This window comes from Herpailurus yagouaroundi, unplaced genomic scaffold, assembly GCF_014898765.1.
Source record: "Herpailurus yagouaroundi ecotype Mexico unplaced genomic scaffold, PumYag 164, whole genome shotgun sequence".
NCBI classification, from domain to species: domain Eukaryota; kingdom Metazoa; phylum Chordata; class Mammalia; order Carnivora; family Felidae; genus Herpailurus; species Herpailurus yagouaroundi.
In genome coordinates this window covers 50,175,846-50,192,877 of record NW_024412405.1, presented here as the reverse complement: position 1 = coordinate 50,192,877, position 17,032 = coordinate 50,175,846, and the positions used below count along the sequence as shown (strand labels likewise).

At 35.4% G+C, this 17,032-nt stretch overlaps 1 pseudogene; it reads left to right on the top strand.

Moving 5' to 3' along the window:
* Window positions 1-236: 236 nt before the first annotated feature.
* Window positions 237-1,308, top strand: LOC121037972 (nuclear ubiquitous casein and cyclin-dependent kinase substrate 1-like; annotated as a pseudogene).
* Window positions 1,309-17,032: the final 15,724 nt, after the last annotated feature.

Genomic DNA, 17,032 nt, shown 5'->3' with positions numbered 1-17,032 from the left:
TACTGTATCAATGTGGCCTTTATTTAAATAGGTAAGTTCCTAGGAAGCCCCAAAAGACAAATTAATAAAAAAATAAGAAGGAAGAGATGGGGGAAAAGGGGGGGGCCTGTCAGATTAAGGGGCACTGAACCAAGAAGCAGTGGAGTTTGAGAAGCCAGCAGCTCCAGGTTCCACATAAATGGCCCCATTGACCAAAGTTGGGAAGAGGGGTCCTGGTCTTCGGCTTCTACACTGGGTCCTGTTTTGACAACAAACATGTCTCAGCCTGTCAGAAATAGAAAGGTCATTGATTATTCAGTTTCAGGAATCTGATGATGCTGATGAAGATTATGGAAGAGATTTAGACACTCCAGCTAAGAAAATTCAATCATCTTCCTGAGAAGTTAAAATTAAGAGGCAATCTTGAATGAATTCATAAGAAGACAGTGAGAACTCAGAAGAAAAAGATGTGGAGACCAAGAAGGATGATTCTCACTCAGCAGAGGACAGTGTGAAGATGCAAAAGAAGGTCACAAAAGTGTGTTCCAGCAATGGCAGGCAGGCTCTAAAGTAGCTTCCAAACACATAGAGAGGCTCATAGAAGATGTGGGCAGTGGAGAAGAACAAGAAGTGGAGGATGAGGCACCATTCCATAAGAAAGATTCTGGCTGAGATGATTTCCTAATAGAAGACAATAATGAAAGTGACTATGGCAGTTCAAAAAATAAAAACAGGGGTGCCTGGGTGGATCAGTTGGTTATGGGCCTGAATCTTGATTTTGACTCAGGTCATGATCTCACAGTTGGTTGGATTGAGCCCTGTGTTGAACTCTGTGCTGGCAGCATGGAGGAGCCTGCTCGGGATTCTCTCCCTCCCTCTCTCTCTGCCCCTCCTTTGCTCATGCTCTCTCTCTCTCTCAAAATGAATAAATAGACTTTAAAGTTATTTAAAAATAGACAGAAAAGAAAAAAACCAAAAAGATGACTAAAAAGTCCAAACCTGAAGTGAAGCAAATTCCCAAACTGAGGCTAAAGGCTGTAGTGACACCAATCCCCGTGAAAGAAAGGCAAAGGGAAGCAGGCTCTCTCCAACAGCTTCAAAGGGCATCAAAGGAAAAGCGGTTCCCAAAGAGGAGGAACCAGAAAGCTCTCCAGAAAAGAAACCTTCTGCAAGCCCTTCACCTGAGAAATTTGGAGTTGAAGGATCTGAAGATGAAGCAGTGTGGGCAGCATTAAAAAAGTGATGATGGTTTGGGGAGAGATTTTATCTGAAAAAAAAAGAGAAAAAAGAAAAAGGGGGAAAAAAACAAAACCTACTTAAGATAGAACATGGTTTTGGTTATAGCTTGACACATGGGCTTTCAATGTTTTTCCTTTTTCTTGAAACTAACATTTTCTTTTTCTTTCATTTCTTTAAAGAAGACTCTTGTATCTTTAACTTACCTTTTATCTATTGGTCCTCTCTTTGCCATCATGTCCTTCCCATCTCTTCCCAATGGAAGCCATGTCCAAGGAATCCCTGGATTGACTGCTTCATCTTTTTATTTTTAGTGGAAGGTATACCACAGTTGTAAAGCAGTAAGATTTGAAATGAACACTATGGAAATTTTGCTTTTTTTCTAAATGGTAGCAAGTTGAACAATAATCAAAAAATGTAGAAGTGTTTTAGTTAAAAATGATTGCTTCTTTCTCTACCTGGACTTAAAAATATCACTTGTCATCTAATACAAGTTTATACCTATATACACAGTATAAATGTCTAAAAAAAACAAACAGAAAAAAAACCCAAAAAACTTCCACTGATGAAGCAGGTAGGAGATAAAGATGAATTCTGAATTATTACTAAAAGTATTCATATTTTTTTTATCTTGGGGGCAGGGCAGGGAATGGTGTTATCTGACCTGTTTGAGAGTGTTTTTGTTTTGCTTTGTTTTTAATTTTGTCACTTGTTAGTCCCAAGAGACCCAGAACCAGAGCTGCCCAAAACCATCCTTTTATCTTGATACAGTCTTTAAGGAACTTAAAAAAAAAAAATAGTCAAGGGCCACCAAAACTTAAATCACTCTTAGTTTCCTATTTCATTGTCTAATGGTTCCTGTTTTTACTTTTTTTTTTAATTTTTTTTTTTTAAATTTCTGAGAGACTGAGGAGACAGAGCACGAGCAGGGAAGGGCAGAAAGAGAAAGGAAGACACAGAATCCAAAGCAGGCTCCAGGCTCTGAGCTGTCAGCACAAAGCCCAATGCGGGGCTCAAACCCATGAACCATGAGATCATGACCTGATCCAAAGTTGGACACTTAACTGACTGTACCACCCAGGCAAGCCTCTGTTTTTAAATATATATATATATATATATATATATATATATATGTGTGTGTGTTTGTGTGTGTGTATACACACGTGTGTGTGTGTGTGTGTGTGTGTGTGTGTGTGTATATTCTAATTCTTGGATAAAATTTTACCAAGTATCAAAAATAAATACATACATAAAAAAAACCCCAAAAAACAAAAAGCAAACCTAGAATTTAAATGGCAAGATCTAGACACCAGAGTGGATTTCTTTTTAACTGACAATGTTTAGGTTTTAAGCAAATAAAGTACCAATCAATGTGAAACTTAACAACAAAAACGTATTGATAAAACTAAATGATTTTATATACAAGACAGTCTTATGACATAATACCCTAAAGATCTCTGAAGATGATTGTCTGCTAGGAATGAGGACTATTTTTTTTTTAATCTAAAGAATTCCTCAATCCAATTAAAAGAGCATTACTGTAATCACTGTAGATGGAGAAAAGTTGCTTTGTTGCGGAAGGATGAAAAACAAGAGAATATCAGGGTTATAGTATGACCAATTCACATACAACAATTCATCCATTGAAAAATTGCAAAAAGAAAAAAAAAATGTTCCGAGTCAAGAATGGTAGATCTGGATGAATTGAATTTCGTCAATTCATATGATGATAGATTTGGTAAGGGCTATGACTAGGTTATTTTCGGATATTGAAGAGAGTTTAAATAGCAATCTGAAACAAAGAAAAGAAACAATTCATACTTTCATTCCCAAGTAGCTACAGTGATATGTTAAATCACTTTAATAAAATAATAATTTTTTTATTCTTTACATTTTTATTTTTTAGAGTACAGTTGACACATGATGTTACATTAGTTCCAGGTGTACAATATAGCAATTTGGCAAGTTTATATATTATGCTGTGTTTATATTTTTTTAATGCTTACTTACTTTTGAGAGACAGACAGAGACAGAGTATGAGTGGGGGAGGGGCAGAGAGAGAGGGAGACAGAATCCCAAGCAGGCTCCAGGCTCTGAACTGCCAGCACAGAGCCTGATGCAGGGCTCGAACCCATGAACTGTGAGATCATGACCTGAGCTGAAAGACCCTCAGCCAACTGAGACACCCAGGTGCCCCCATTATGCTGTGTTTATAAGTGTAGCTTCCATCTGTCTTGATACATTACTATTAATATCATCGCTTATATTCCTTCTGCTGTGCCTTTTATTCTCATGATTTATTCATTCCATAACTGGAAGTTTGTATCACCCACTCCCATTCACCCATTTTGCTGAACTCCCCAACTCCCTTCCCCTCTGGCAATCATCAGTTCTGTGTTTTTTTTTTTTTTTAATGTTTATTTACTTTTAACAGAGAGAGAGCGAGTGGGGGAGGGACAAGAGAGAGGGAGACACAGAATTGGAAGCAGGCTCCAGGCTCTGAGCTGTCAGCACAGAGCCTGACCCGGGGCTTGAACTCACGAACTGTGAGATTGTGACCTGAGCTGAAGTCGGACACTCAACTGACTGAGCCACCCAGGTGTCCCTATTCTCTGTTTTTTGAAGTCTGATTCTGTTTTGTTTTGTTTTGGTTCAGCTTACGAGTGAAATAATATGGGATTTGTCTTTTTGCACCTAAATTATTTCACTTAGCATAATACCATCTAGGTCCATTCACGTTGTCTCATATGTCTCATATGTCATGATCTCATACTTTTTATGGCTGCATAATATTCTAAATATGTATGTATATTTATATATGTACATTATATATTTTGCTATATATGTATATTTATTTATACACACGTACATACATACATATGTACACCACATCTTCTTTATCCATTCATCTGTTGATGGACACTTAAGTTGTTTCCAATCTTGGCTACCATAAATAATGCTGCAATAAACATAGGGGTGCATATATACTTTTGAATTAGTGTTTTTTATTCTTTTTAAATATATTTATTTTTGAGACAGAGAGAGAGAACACAAGGGGGAAGGGACAGAAAGAAACAGAGAGAATCCCAAGCATGCTTTTTACTGTGAATGCAGAGCCCCATACAGGGCTCAGACCCATGAACTGCAAGATCATGACCTGAGCTGAAACCAAGGGTCAGATGCTTAACCAAGTGAGTCCCCAGGTGCTCCTAGTATTTTTGTATTCTTTGGGCATATATCCAGTAGTGCACTTACTGGATCATGTATGTGGTAGTTCTATTTTTAATTTTTTCAAGACACTCCATACTGTTTTCCATAGAGCTATATCCATCAAAGTGTACAAGGGTTCATCTCTTCACATCCTCACCAGTATTTGTTATATATTATCTTCTGACTTTAGCCATCCTGACAGGTATAAGGTGATGTTTCACTATGCTTTTGATTTTCATTTCCCTGATAATTAATGATGTTGACCATCTTTTCATGTGTCTTGTCTATCTGTATGGTTTCAATGGAAAAAATGTCTACTCAGGTCATCTGCCCATTTTTTAATCAGATTGTTTTTTTGGTACTGGGTCATATAAGTTCTGTTTATATTTTGAATATAACCCCTTATTAGATATATCATCCACAGAGATCTTCTCCTATTCAGTAGGTTGCCTTTTTCTTTTTCTGGTGGTTTTCTTGTTGCACAAAAGCTTTTTATTTTGATGCAGTCCCAATAGTTTATTTTTGCTTTTGTTTCCCTTACCTTAGGAGACATATCTAGAAAAATGTTACTATGGCTGATGTCAGAGAAATTACTTTGTGTTCTCTCCTAGGATTTTTATGGTTTCAGGTCTCACATTTAGAGTTTATTTTTGTGTATGGTGTTAAAAGGTGGACCAGTGTCATTCTTTTACTTGTCCAGTTTTCCCAGGACCATATATTGAATATGCTTTTTCTTCATTGTATATTCTTGCCCCTTTTTCATAAATTTATCTTATAATCATGGATTTATTTCTGAGCTCTCTATTCTGTTATTGTGATCTATGTATCTATTTTTGTGCCAGTACCATACTGTTTTGATTACTATAGCTTTGTGGTATATATTGAAATCTGGAATTGTGATAGCTCCAGTTTTGTTCTTCTTTCTCTACATTGCTTTGGTTATTTGGGATCTTTAGTGGTTCCATGCAAATTCTAGGATTATTTTTTCTAGTTTTGTGAAAAATGCAATTGGTGTTTTGATAGGGATTGCATTGAATCTGTAGATTTTGGGGGTTAATATGGACATTTGAACAATGAAAATGATTTTATAATTCTATAAGTGGTCTATCACAAAGCAGAAACAAGGAAAATTATGTTGAAAAATTATGATTTCTAGGTAAGAGTTTTAGAGGAAACCTAAGTAAAGAACTGATCATTATCATTCCTATGGAGTACAAAGTGCATCCCATAGAGATGAATAGCTCTGCACAATCAGCAGAAGTTCTACTTTAGAGATGAAAGCTAATCAATGTAGATGAAATTATAGATCTCTTAAAAATCACTACATCTCAACTTCTAATGTGATCATTAACTTAGATAAGAGTCATCAAGTGGCATTGGCAATTGTTGGATGGGAAAAGGGAGGGATGTTAGATATTCATGTGATGCTAAGTTATGTTTTATTAACAAAAGGAAAAACAGTACATGAGGAAGGAATCAAACTGTCACCATTTAATAAATTGGCCAATCTCACCATTATTCATATTGGGGTGACCAAATATAACTTAACATTTAATGCAAAATTAAGCATTAATTATCATATACAATTAAATAATATAATTTTAAGAAAGTTTAACTTTGAATCTAATAAATCCCTTGTTTTTACTTCCCAATTTACAAGAATTATAGGGAATTGGGGTAATTCAATCTTCACCAAAATAGAACAGTCAGTCACATCTGCTCCCTTCAACAACTAAGAATATTGTTAACAAAAAGCACTGTTAAAAATGTAGAGTCTGGAAGCATCGAACAATCAAATGTGATTAGTCCTAAATTAGATCTTGATACTGAAAATGAGCTGTAAAGATAATTTGGGGGAAAAGTGTTAGGCTAGAATATTTAATGAATTATTATTAAATCACCAGAAAGCTTGTGAGAATGTATTTCTCACCATATAAAGGGATGTTTACATTTTCTACAGAATCATACTGAAATATTTAGGGGGGTAAAACTATATTTCTAATTTTCTCTTCCGAAATGTTAAAATTAACTATAGATACATGTGGAAGTAAATTAGTTTCAGTGTACAAATTAGAGTTATATAGTTCATATTTGAAATAAACTTAAGATATATACTCAAGGCATTTTTAGTTAGCATCGAAAGACTTGAATCAGTGATATTTCAACTATCTTTATCTCTGACCAGCAGTATAGAATTTCTTAATTAACATAATTCACATTATACATTTTTTCTCAATTTAAATGGTGTTCAAGCCATGTGGTTTGAAGGAAAATATTGCTCAAGCACCCTTATCTTCCATGGATAATATTTAAAAGCTCTAAGAATCAGAAGCTGGCCCTTCAGAATGATGCCCTGGGCCTAGACCCCCATCCAGTCCTAAATGTTTAGCTTACATTTTAATCTTACTGCATGAAAATCTTCTTACTGGCTACAGTCTGCCTGTAGGATATTGTCATCATAATCTCAAATAAACCTTCCATACAAGGTTCTTTTCAGTGTGATACAGTGGCAGAGTTGGGGCTTTATCAAATTAAAGGTTGTGTGGTAGTTTTGTTTGTTCATTTTTGCCTTCTTGCTAAATCCATTTTGTTCTGTGTCAAAACCTCACTCTATATTTGCTTCCAGTTGATAGCAGATTTAAGTAGGGGGAGAGAAAATATTTTTACCCTTCACTTCTCTTTACTTAATTTTATTGATATCTGACCAAAGAAAGTAATAAATGTAATTATCAAAATTGGCTTAACTCAGTTTGCATTAGTCTCAGACCATAAATGTGATTTATTTCCTGTTATTCCCTTCATATTTTAGTGCTGTAAAGTTTCCAGGTCTTTGTTAGTCAAATCTCCTACAGTCTTGCCTTACTATTATAACAATATATTTTTGTTAGAGAAGCTTTCTTTAAATGATCCAGTTATAGCTTATTACTTTTTTTCTAAAATCACAAAGACTTGCTTCCCTCATTGTTTCAGAGCTATATACTCTGAAATAAAATCTAAAAGTAAACACTGGTAAAAATACTAATTCTACGTGTTATCTACACAGCACAAGGTAGGGCTATATTATTTATTAAATCCAATGAAAGACATGGAAGGTAGGCTTCTTAATTACTTGTGACTATGACAGTGATTAAAGTATATTAGATGGAAAGTCTGTGGATGAAAAAATATGAGAAAGATATTTATGAAATATGTATTTGTAAACTCTAGCCTATTAACTTTTAAAGTAGAAAAAAGTATTCAACCTTAACAAGAGTCAGGTATATATCAGTATTGTCTTTTGGAAAAAGATTATTCCATCTGTTAACTTAAATATGAAGGATGTAATTAGTTCCAATGTTAGTTCAGATTCTGTGCTTTAAGAGAAAGGGGTGTTAGTAAGCTGATGTCAAGACTGCATTTGCAATGTCTAGCCAGTGCCATAGAGTCAGCTCAGTCAGTTGAAGCCTAATCTTGATAGTAATTCCTTCATTCCCAGGAAAATAAATCGTACTTCTGGGAATCACACCTCATTTTCAGCCAATGTTGAGTGACTATTAGGGTTGTGTATCATTTTTTTTCAGACTGAATAAAATTTTTCTTCCTAATTAATCATCTAAATGAATGCCCAGGTTTCTTCACCTTCGGTTCTGAATATGAATCAATTTCAAATAGAAGCATAATGAGAAAGAGGGCAAATAAAGTTTTGCCTTGGAAAAAAAGTGACGTACAAAGGGTCAAAATCATCAACACTGTCCTCATTAGGAGCATTTGCATAAATGAAGACTAAATGCTTTTTAGACTAAAAGGAGAAGTTTGCTATTCCTTCCCTTAGCCTGTTTTGCTTTGTGAATTCTAATTATTAAAAAATTAAATCCTCACTTATTCATATGCAGAGATAACTATTGTTAGTCTTCTAGATTACTTTCTGATTTGTGACAATTGCAAGAGTACTAATATTTGTGGTATAATTTATGGTCACCTTTCTATTTGTCTAAAAGAAATCCAAAATTAGCAACATTTATGCCCTAATCAGACTTATCTTTCACAGGATTTGATCCTGAGAAATGTCTAGTGATCTTTCCCATTTCCATCCAAAAAACTAGGACTATTAGAAAGAATTAACATTCCAAATAGTGTTACCTTGATATTGGATTTCAGTTCATATTTTTATTAGTATAATTTTTTCTACCATTCTTGGAAGTAAGGAAGGAAGTTTCTATTTGACATTAATGAAGATTTTGACGAAGATGAGGTTCAGACTGGTTACATCTTTGTTAGTGGCAATTATAAGACCTCAACTTAGAATTTTTGTTTCCTACCTAGTATATTTTTAATTAGAATATAATGTCTTAAACTTGATGTATTTTGGCCTAATAATTAACCTGAATCCAAATCTAAGAGAACTTATAAAAAACTGTCATTATTGAACATCCATTAAGGCCAAACACTCTTTATGAATTATACTTCATCCTATTGATAATTGATCAAATTGTTACTGCTAACTGCATTTTGCAATAAGCATATGTATTTATTCTTCCAGAGATTACTCAAATATTTTTCCTTAAACTTAAAAATATCAATTTCAATGTGAAAATGGAAAAACTAAAGTTTAGAAAAGTTGTGACTCACCCAAGTTTACATGGCTGGGAGGTTGTAGCATTACAACATGAGTGGTGTTCCAGATTTGAGAACTTATGTGTATAATGAAAACAACAATGGTGATGCTATGGTAGTTTAATGAATCCAGTGACTATGAGACAATGATACCAGTGACATTAAAAAATGTTGCCAATTTGGAGGATGTTGATGAACAGACAAATTAGGTGACATTAGAAGGGACGATGCTTGTTCAGATATATTTTGGATTTGGTGGTCACTTTGTCTACATTGAAACATGAGCTTGGCCACCTGTCTCCTTTCTGACCATGAAGAAATTACTGAAGCCTTAATTTTCTTAGTTTAAAAATGGGTAAAGTAACAATAGCTCATGGGATGTTGCTGTTAGGGTTTGCATAGGTTAACTCATGTAATCTTACCACTACCCAATGAGGAAATTTTACAAGTGGTTAGAAAAGGAAATCTTGAGAAATTTAGTTAATAAATTTGGTCATTCTGCCACAGCAAGTATGTGAACAAATTTGGATTTATACCTGACACAAAGTTCATGTTCTTTCCACTGGGCCACATGGTTTTCCTAACAGCATATTTAATAAAACACAATATCTCTAATGATACATTTGTAGAATCTTTGAATGAAATTTCAATGCTGATCATTTTTAGCCCACTATATAAAAACAGAAATTACTCTGCCAGAAAGCAATGTGTAACCAATTCAAGTGATACTGATGGTTTTTAGAAATTGTGCACAAAAGCCTTTTCACAAAATGGTTGATTTTCCCCAATACACACATCTGGCTATCTCACAGCCTTTTTAAATAAAGAAACATAATTTTCAGAAATGTAGGTTTACAAAGCATGGTGGTCATGAACTCTTCTCTGTATTTCAAAACTGGGCAGCTAGACACAGAGCTTCTTTGGGCGATTGGCCCAGTAAATCATGTCACAAATATAGAACTGGCCGAGAGTACTGAGTGCCAAACTAAACTCCTAATGTTCTATTTCAATCCAGCAGATTCTATTGTGGCTGATTTTGGAAGAAGGATAGTTTGGCTTACTGCCATATTTCTCACTCAACCCTGCATTGGAGGCAAAGAGCCAGACTTTGAGAGAAATCTGTGAGCATTTTTATTCCTTTCTCCTATATAATTACATATATTAATTGAACCCCACTGATAGTTGGGAAAACAATTCAACAATGGGATCCTACTGTCTTTTGACTATGTGAGGTCAAGATGGAAACTGGTTCACATTTTGAATAATTTATGGCCAATTGATTTTAATAATCTATGGGGAATATGATTGAGGAGGCAACTGGTTCCCTAAATTTAAGTGGGAAGCAACACAACTAAAAAGGCAATAGTAGCAAATTGTCCTCAAAATAGTGTACAACAGGACCAGAAATTCAAAAGTAACTAAAAGTTTATCTACATATAGCCTTTAGGTCTAAATGTAAGAGTAGAGCCTAAACTGAAGTAGATGCATTGGTAGTTGGTGGCATAGTCAAACAGAAATGTGATGCGAAAACACAAATACCTGCGCGGTCAGCATAGATAAAATAATTCATTTTGAGTACGTGTATAGAATCATGTACAGATACAGTTTGCCTAGGTCACATCTCTAAGTTACCATTGTCTCTAAATTTAATAATTACAGCACACCAAAATAAAGTAGAACCAACGCATAAGCAAAAGTTTAATTATTCTAATGTCTTATCACTCACTTCTTAATCGCTCTCAATTTGTGTTTCAAATTACATAACTGAAAAGTATCTTTCAGCTTTTACAAATGGAATCATGTTATAAAGAGTGATATTTTTCTTATTACCAAAGCTCTGTTTTGCTGAATTTTAGATTATTTCAAAGGTGATGAAGGATTGAGGAACTGGAACAGTAAGTAGTATCATCAGACAACTATAGGACTGAAGGGGATGACATTATTAGGATGATCCTATATTGTTCATAAAAGCCAAGGATATCCTCAGAAATTTCCAGAAATACACATGAATCTAGAAATAAGTACCATCATCTTTAGATCGTTTGATGTATTTAATAATTTCAAATTATGAGAAAATATAGTTGTATCAAAGGGATTTGAATTTAGTTCAATTTTTTTATCAAATAAATGATATTAGCATCCATTGCAAACAATATGCCCATTTAAAGATAATATTTAAAATATAGGTCCTATTACTTGTGGCCAACAGGGATAGCTTTCCCAAACCTAGTCTATTGTGTAAGTCTGTGTATGTAGTTGCTGACTTTTTTGCTGTTAAGTTTAACTAGGGTGGCTTAATTTAAATTAAAAATTTAAATCTCAAGTGCTTCTTTTATACCTACCTACATATTTATTTATCATTTTCTATTCATAAGGTTAGTTTTCAACTTGAGCCAGACTCCTAAAACTCAGGTAATTTTTTTTCCTGAAAATTCTTCTTTTTATTATTTTGAATTTTAAAAAAAATCAGGACTTCTCTATTCAATTAAGCCTCATGTGTTATGTAAGGCTGCTTTACTTACTTATATATTTTGTGATGATTTTATCCAGGCTTGATAACTGACAAGAAAAAGAGAAATCAAGGTATTCCAAAAATCTAAGTGGGTTCAGGACTAATATACAGCAGAGGTTGACGGTGAAGGTTTTTTTTTTTTTTTAATTTTTTTTTCCAACATTTTTTATTTATTTTTGGGACGGAGAGAGACAGAGCATGAACGGGGGAGGGGCAGAGAGAGAGGGAGACACAGAATCGGAAACAGGCTCCAGGCTCTGAGCCATCAGCCCAGAGCCTGACGCGGGTCTCGAACTCACGGACCGTGAGATCGTGACCTGGCTGAAGTCGGCCGCTTAACCGACTGCGCCACCCAGGCGCCCCGACGGTGAAGGTTTTTTGTTGTTGTTGTTGTTGTTGAGCAATGAGTATATGCTAACACTGATTTTTAAAAACAAGTAATCAAGGGTATTGAAATATAGTTTACTTCCTTCATGTGAGTCACCCTGAAAGGGAAAAAGAATATTCTATTTGGAATAAGGGGTTTTGGATATGGTGGCATCTGAAGTATTCTGGCATTTAGCTGGAATTAACAAGTAGAAGGAGATTAACAGCAAAAGTATGAGTTTCCAGAAGAACTTATTGAGGAAACAGGGTAATTTCCAAAAGATACTTTGGGGGAGACTAAGCAAGTATATGGAAATAATGAGTATATTTAGGAAACCTTAATTTTAGCAGCAAAGGGATCAAAGTTCTTAAAAGCCAATCAGGGAGTAATAGAAAAATTTACTATTTATGGACAAGAGGTTTTGAGTATTGAGGGAGTTTTGATTTATGTTGAAGAAAAACAGTTGTGACAAATGACTAGAAATGATACATCACCAGATAAATTGTTCCTTTAAACATCACTATTAGGTGATGTGTGATTATGATTCTACTTTTACATCATGATATACCAGATGAAGTATGACAAATATATCCTTTTTTATCAACCTTCACCTAATATTAATGAGCTACAATTTTATAAATATCCAGCTCCAGCTTGCTATTGTAAGAAAAAAAATAGAGTTGCAAAGGTTAAAGATGTGTTTAAAATATGAATAAGGAGAATTTCCTACTAGCAAATATATTTTATACTAATTTCTTCAAGAAATAATAAAAACATTATATAAAAATTTTCAAAGTAGCAACGAGCTGTGCTAATGGCCAACACACTGAACAAAGTACAGAACTGGTGAAGAAAAGAGGGACAATATAATAATCTTTAATTTCATTGTTCATTTTACTTTGTTTGTAAGGATTCAATAACTCACACATTTAAATGCTAACATGTTATAAAACAGACCTAATATTTTTAAAGCTTTCCCTTAAAAGAATTATCCCACCTTTAAATTATAAAGGATGAGAGGAGATTCTACATTCATTTAAAATTATACATCTGAAACATCACACGATATTGCATTTATTTTCATCCATGTCATCATTATTCTCTCTTGGAGTCTTTCATTTTCTATATATTTTGGTTTGGTTAATTGGCAGTTTACCAACTGTCTGCATTCTACGCTTTCACCAGCTCTATAAACACCCCTATTTGGAGATAGCATCATATAATGTTCACTTACAAATGTCATAAAATAAATGGCTACATTGTGCATTGCAAGGAGCATACATGGGGTTTAGTGGTTTTAAAGCCAAAGTTATTTGTGCTCCCCATGCTGTGCAAAGGGATGTTTCAAAATCTGAGAAAAGAGCTTACTTAAAAAAAAAAGATAAAATTCTTAAATGATGGTACTGGTTTTTATGGATTCTTGAAAAGAATGGTATGACATGCTTGTAAATGTTCCTGAGGCAAATATGAGGAGGTCTGTACCTAAAGTATAAAATTGAGGAATAAGCTGTTTCTAGCCTATCAAACCCAAGATTCTACAGAATATATAAATCTCATGTGCAATATATAACCTGTTTTTCATCCAAGCAAAGTAAGCCCCTGATTCTTTCTAGTTCAGATGCCATTTATATCTACTAAACAAATAGTTGGGAGGAGGGGTATGGAAGAGAATCTTAAGGCTCAGAATATGGACAAAATAGATTGCGTTATATATTCTGATGACAAAAGTGTTGTCTCTTGCATGTTTATTTCTTTATAAAATTGTTTTTAATAGTATATTCTTGTCTTGTAACCATCTTAGGTGATTATCAGTGTCAAATACGTTGCTTTTGAATTTTATTGAACTAGCTGTAAGTCAGAAAAACAAAAGAGCTCATTATGCTTTTCTATTATAAATACACAATCTATAATAAACTAACGGGTAAAAATGATCTATCATTTTATATTTTACAGCATCTCAGTCTTGGTGTAGTTTGAGTATTCTCTTCATACTTTCTGGATTAGTGGCTTTATTTTGCATACTGTAGAGACAGTTAAAATACCAACTACCTTTATCTTTTTTCTATCAGCACATCACTGACATAATGTACCGGTACCGATTACTATTTTGTTACTCTCATCCCTAAGGCACAGAATGGGGAGAAATAGTACAAGAAAAATTTTATTTCTGTAATCTGTGTGTATATTTTAACATACGAAGTATACGTGATTGTTCAGTAGTATCAGGGACTGAAATTTCACTTTTGTTTTCCTTTTCTTGCTCAGAAAATACCTAATATTTGGGACAGGTGTCTATTATGGCCCAAACTCTTTGTATAATAAAACTGGTGGCAAAATATTATTTCATATATGGAGATAATATACATGTCCATGCCAACATTTTTGTATGTGCATGATGTAGTTAGCATATGTTTGTGTTCATTTTTTCTTCAAGTTTATAGTATCACACACACAAAATCCTGGTTTAACAGGGAAGACAAATGCAAACATACAGTCATACCTTGTATTACTAAGTTTGGCTTTAATGTGCTTCACAGATACTGCATTTTTTACAAATTGAATGTGTGACAACCCTGCACTGAACAAGTCTATCAGCGCCATTTTTCCAACAGCATTTGCTCATTTAATTTTGTGTGTCACAATTTGGTAATTATCACAATATTTCAAACTTTTCATTATTATTATATTTGTGATGTTGATCTGTGATTATGACTCACTGAAAGATCAGAGAATGATTAACATTTTTTAGCAAAGAGTTTTTTTAAATTGAGGTATGTAAATTTTTTGACAATACTATTGAACACTTACTAGACTGCAGTCGGGTATAAACATAACTTTCTAAACACTGGAAACCAAAAAAATTATTTGACCCATTTTACTGCAGCAGTCTGGAACTAAGCCCACACTATCTCTAAGGTATGCCTGTAATATATAGTGAATGCAATACTGATTTTAGAGAAGCTTCTAAATTTCCTAGAGTAGTCAGGAAAGAAAAGGAAGGAAAAATTGATGAATTGTTGAGAATCTACAGAATATGTTGTTTTATAATGTCCAATTACTATTACCAGTATTATATAAGTGAAAGTGACAAAAGAGAATGATATTGATTCATTTATCATTTCATTTTTAAAAACACTTTATTTAAAAAAATATCCTTCTTAGGAGAATTCCAGGGAACATGGCAGAGTAGAAGGATCTTAAGTTTATCATATCCCATGGATACACCAAGGTCTCACCCATATCAGTGTAAATAACCCAGAAAATGACCCACCCAAGACTGACAGAACTGACTCCTACAGTTAATGTAGAGAAGTGGCCACATAGAAAAGGGTAGGAAGGTTGGAAATGTGGTCAGGAGCCAAAGGGACCTGTGAGTCTGTCTGTGGGAAGAAGGGAGAGGGAGGGACACGAAAAGCACAGAGAAGGGAGAAGAGCAGAGCTCATATCAGGCATTCTAGGCATCAGGAATCCACACCAGGAAGACAAATCCCTATAACATTTGGCTTTGAAAAACAGAGGGGCTTAACTTTGTGGGTTGTTACAATCATTGGACTTAACACCTGAAACTTTAAAAATCAGTGGACTAGGCTTGGAAAGAGTCAAAGGGTGATAGGAAATTGAGTCCCTGCCCTTACACAGGCAGCAAAACAAATGACCCTAGATTCAGCCTAGAAGCAGTGTGGGTGATAAGCTTAGGAATCCCTCCAGCTTACACCAATAGGTTAACAAGGCATAAAGAAATACAAAGCCATAAAATGCTCACACCTCAGTTTGGGTAAACCAGATTGGCACCCCGAGAATAGGGAGGTGTAAAGGCCCCCAGAATAGAGAGAGGCAAAGACCTAAAATAGGAATGGCACAAAGGTGCCCGATACATAGGTATATGAAATGAATAAGATTAGATATTCAGGGTGGAAGCACCCCCAATTTAGTATTATAGCAGTAAAGCTGCTTTCACAGGAGGATAGGGCCAAGTTAGGTAAATTGGGGAATTGGACTATGGACCCCTGTGCTGCAGGCAAGCAGCCAAGAGCAGAGACAGTTAACAAAAGAAAAGGTGGCGTATTAACCCTGAGGTTATTTCCCCTGTCTCATCCCCTAGGTTAGCTAAGTTAAACAGTCAAGGTGCCTCCTGTCTGCCGTTAACAAACATCTACCCATCTGACGGGCACCAGGATTTTGTTTTATATTCACCCAAACCCCAACTATCTTCAAAACTCCCCTTTTTCCTCATGTCACCAAGTTAATGTTCACAGTTTGTCTCCTTGTGCACACCCATCACGTTTGTAAGCCTTCTGATCTGAACAAATACAGGGCAAGGACGCTTATTCGGGGCTCTTGTCTTTTCCAGGACATGACCCATCTCTCACTTTCAATCCTGTGTCCTGCTCTTTTGCTAGACAAGAGAGAACTTTAGACCCAGAGTCTACCACAAAGCAGTAATTTGAAAAATGCCTGAGGCATATGGGAAAGAGATTTACTTACTAATGGCAGAACTAATGCTGCAAGGGCAGGGATCTTCAAGAGAAGAAGAGTGGATGAGTGACATTTCCCTCCCTGATTCCCCAGCCTTGATATGTGGACACCTGTGGGAACCAGTATAAAGAATGTCCACTTGGCTGGCTAACAGTGTGCCCTGTCCATGTGCTCTTCTGCAGACCCTCCCTCTCTAAACTGCCCCTCAGCAGGAGTTCTCTAAAGGTGCTACAGATCCCCTCCCACAAGCAGAACAGCACAAACCTTGCTAACACTATGTACCTAAACCTGCCCTCTCTTGCTGACTGCCCCTGACATCCTGCTTTTGGCAGTAGTCCATTCAAAGTGATGCCATAAGCTTGGCAGTGTGCAAGCAGCCCTAATATGGGCCAGCACCACTCTGAAGTGACTCCATTGCCCTGGGGAGAAAGGAAAATAACCACACACAGCAGCTGACTATGGCTCAGGAATAGGCTGGGGGCAGGCATCTATATGACTGCATGCCCCACCCCCTAATGGAAGATTCTCAGGGAACAACACAGGGAGAGTACCTTGCAGTTCTATGTGACCACAACTATAGTAATTACCTGATCTGTCCCACTTCAAGCCCAACGTGGCCCAGACTAGCCCATTAATAATACAGGGACAAAACCCTGCCC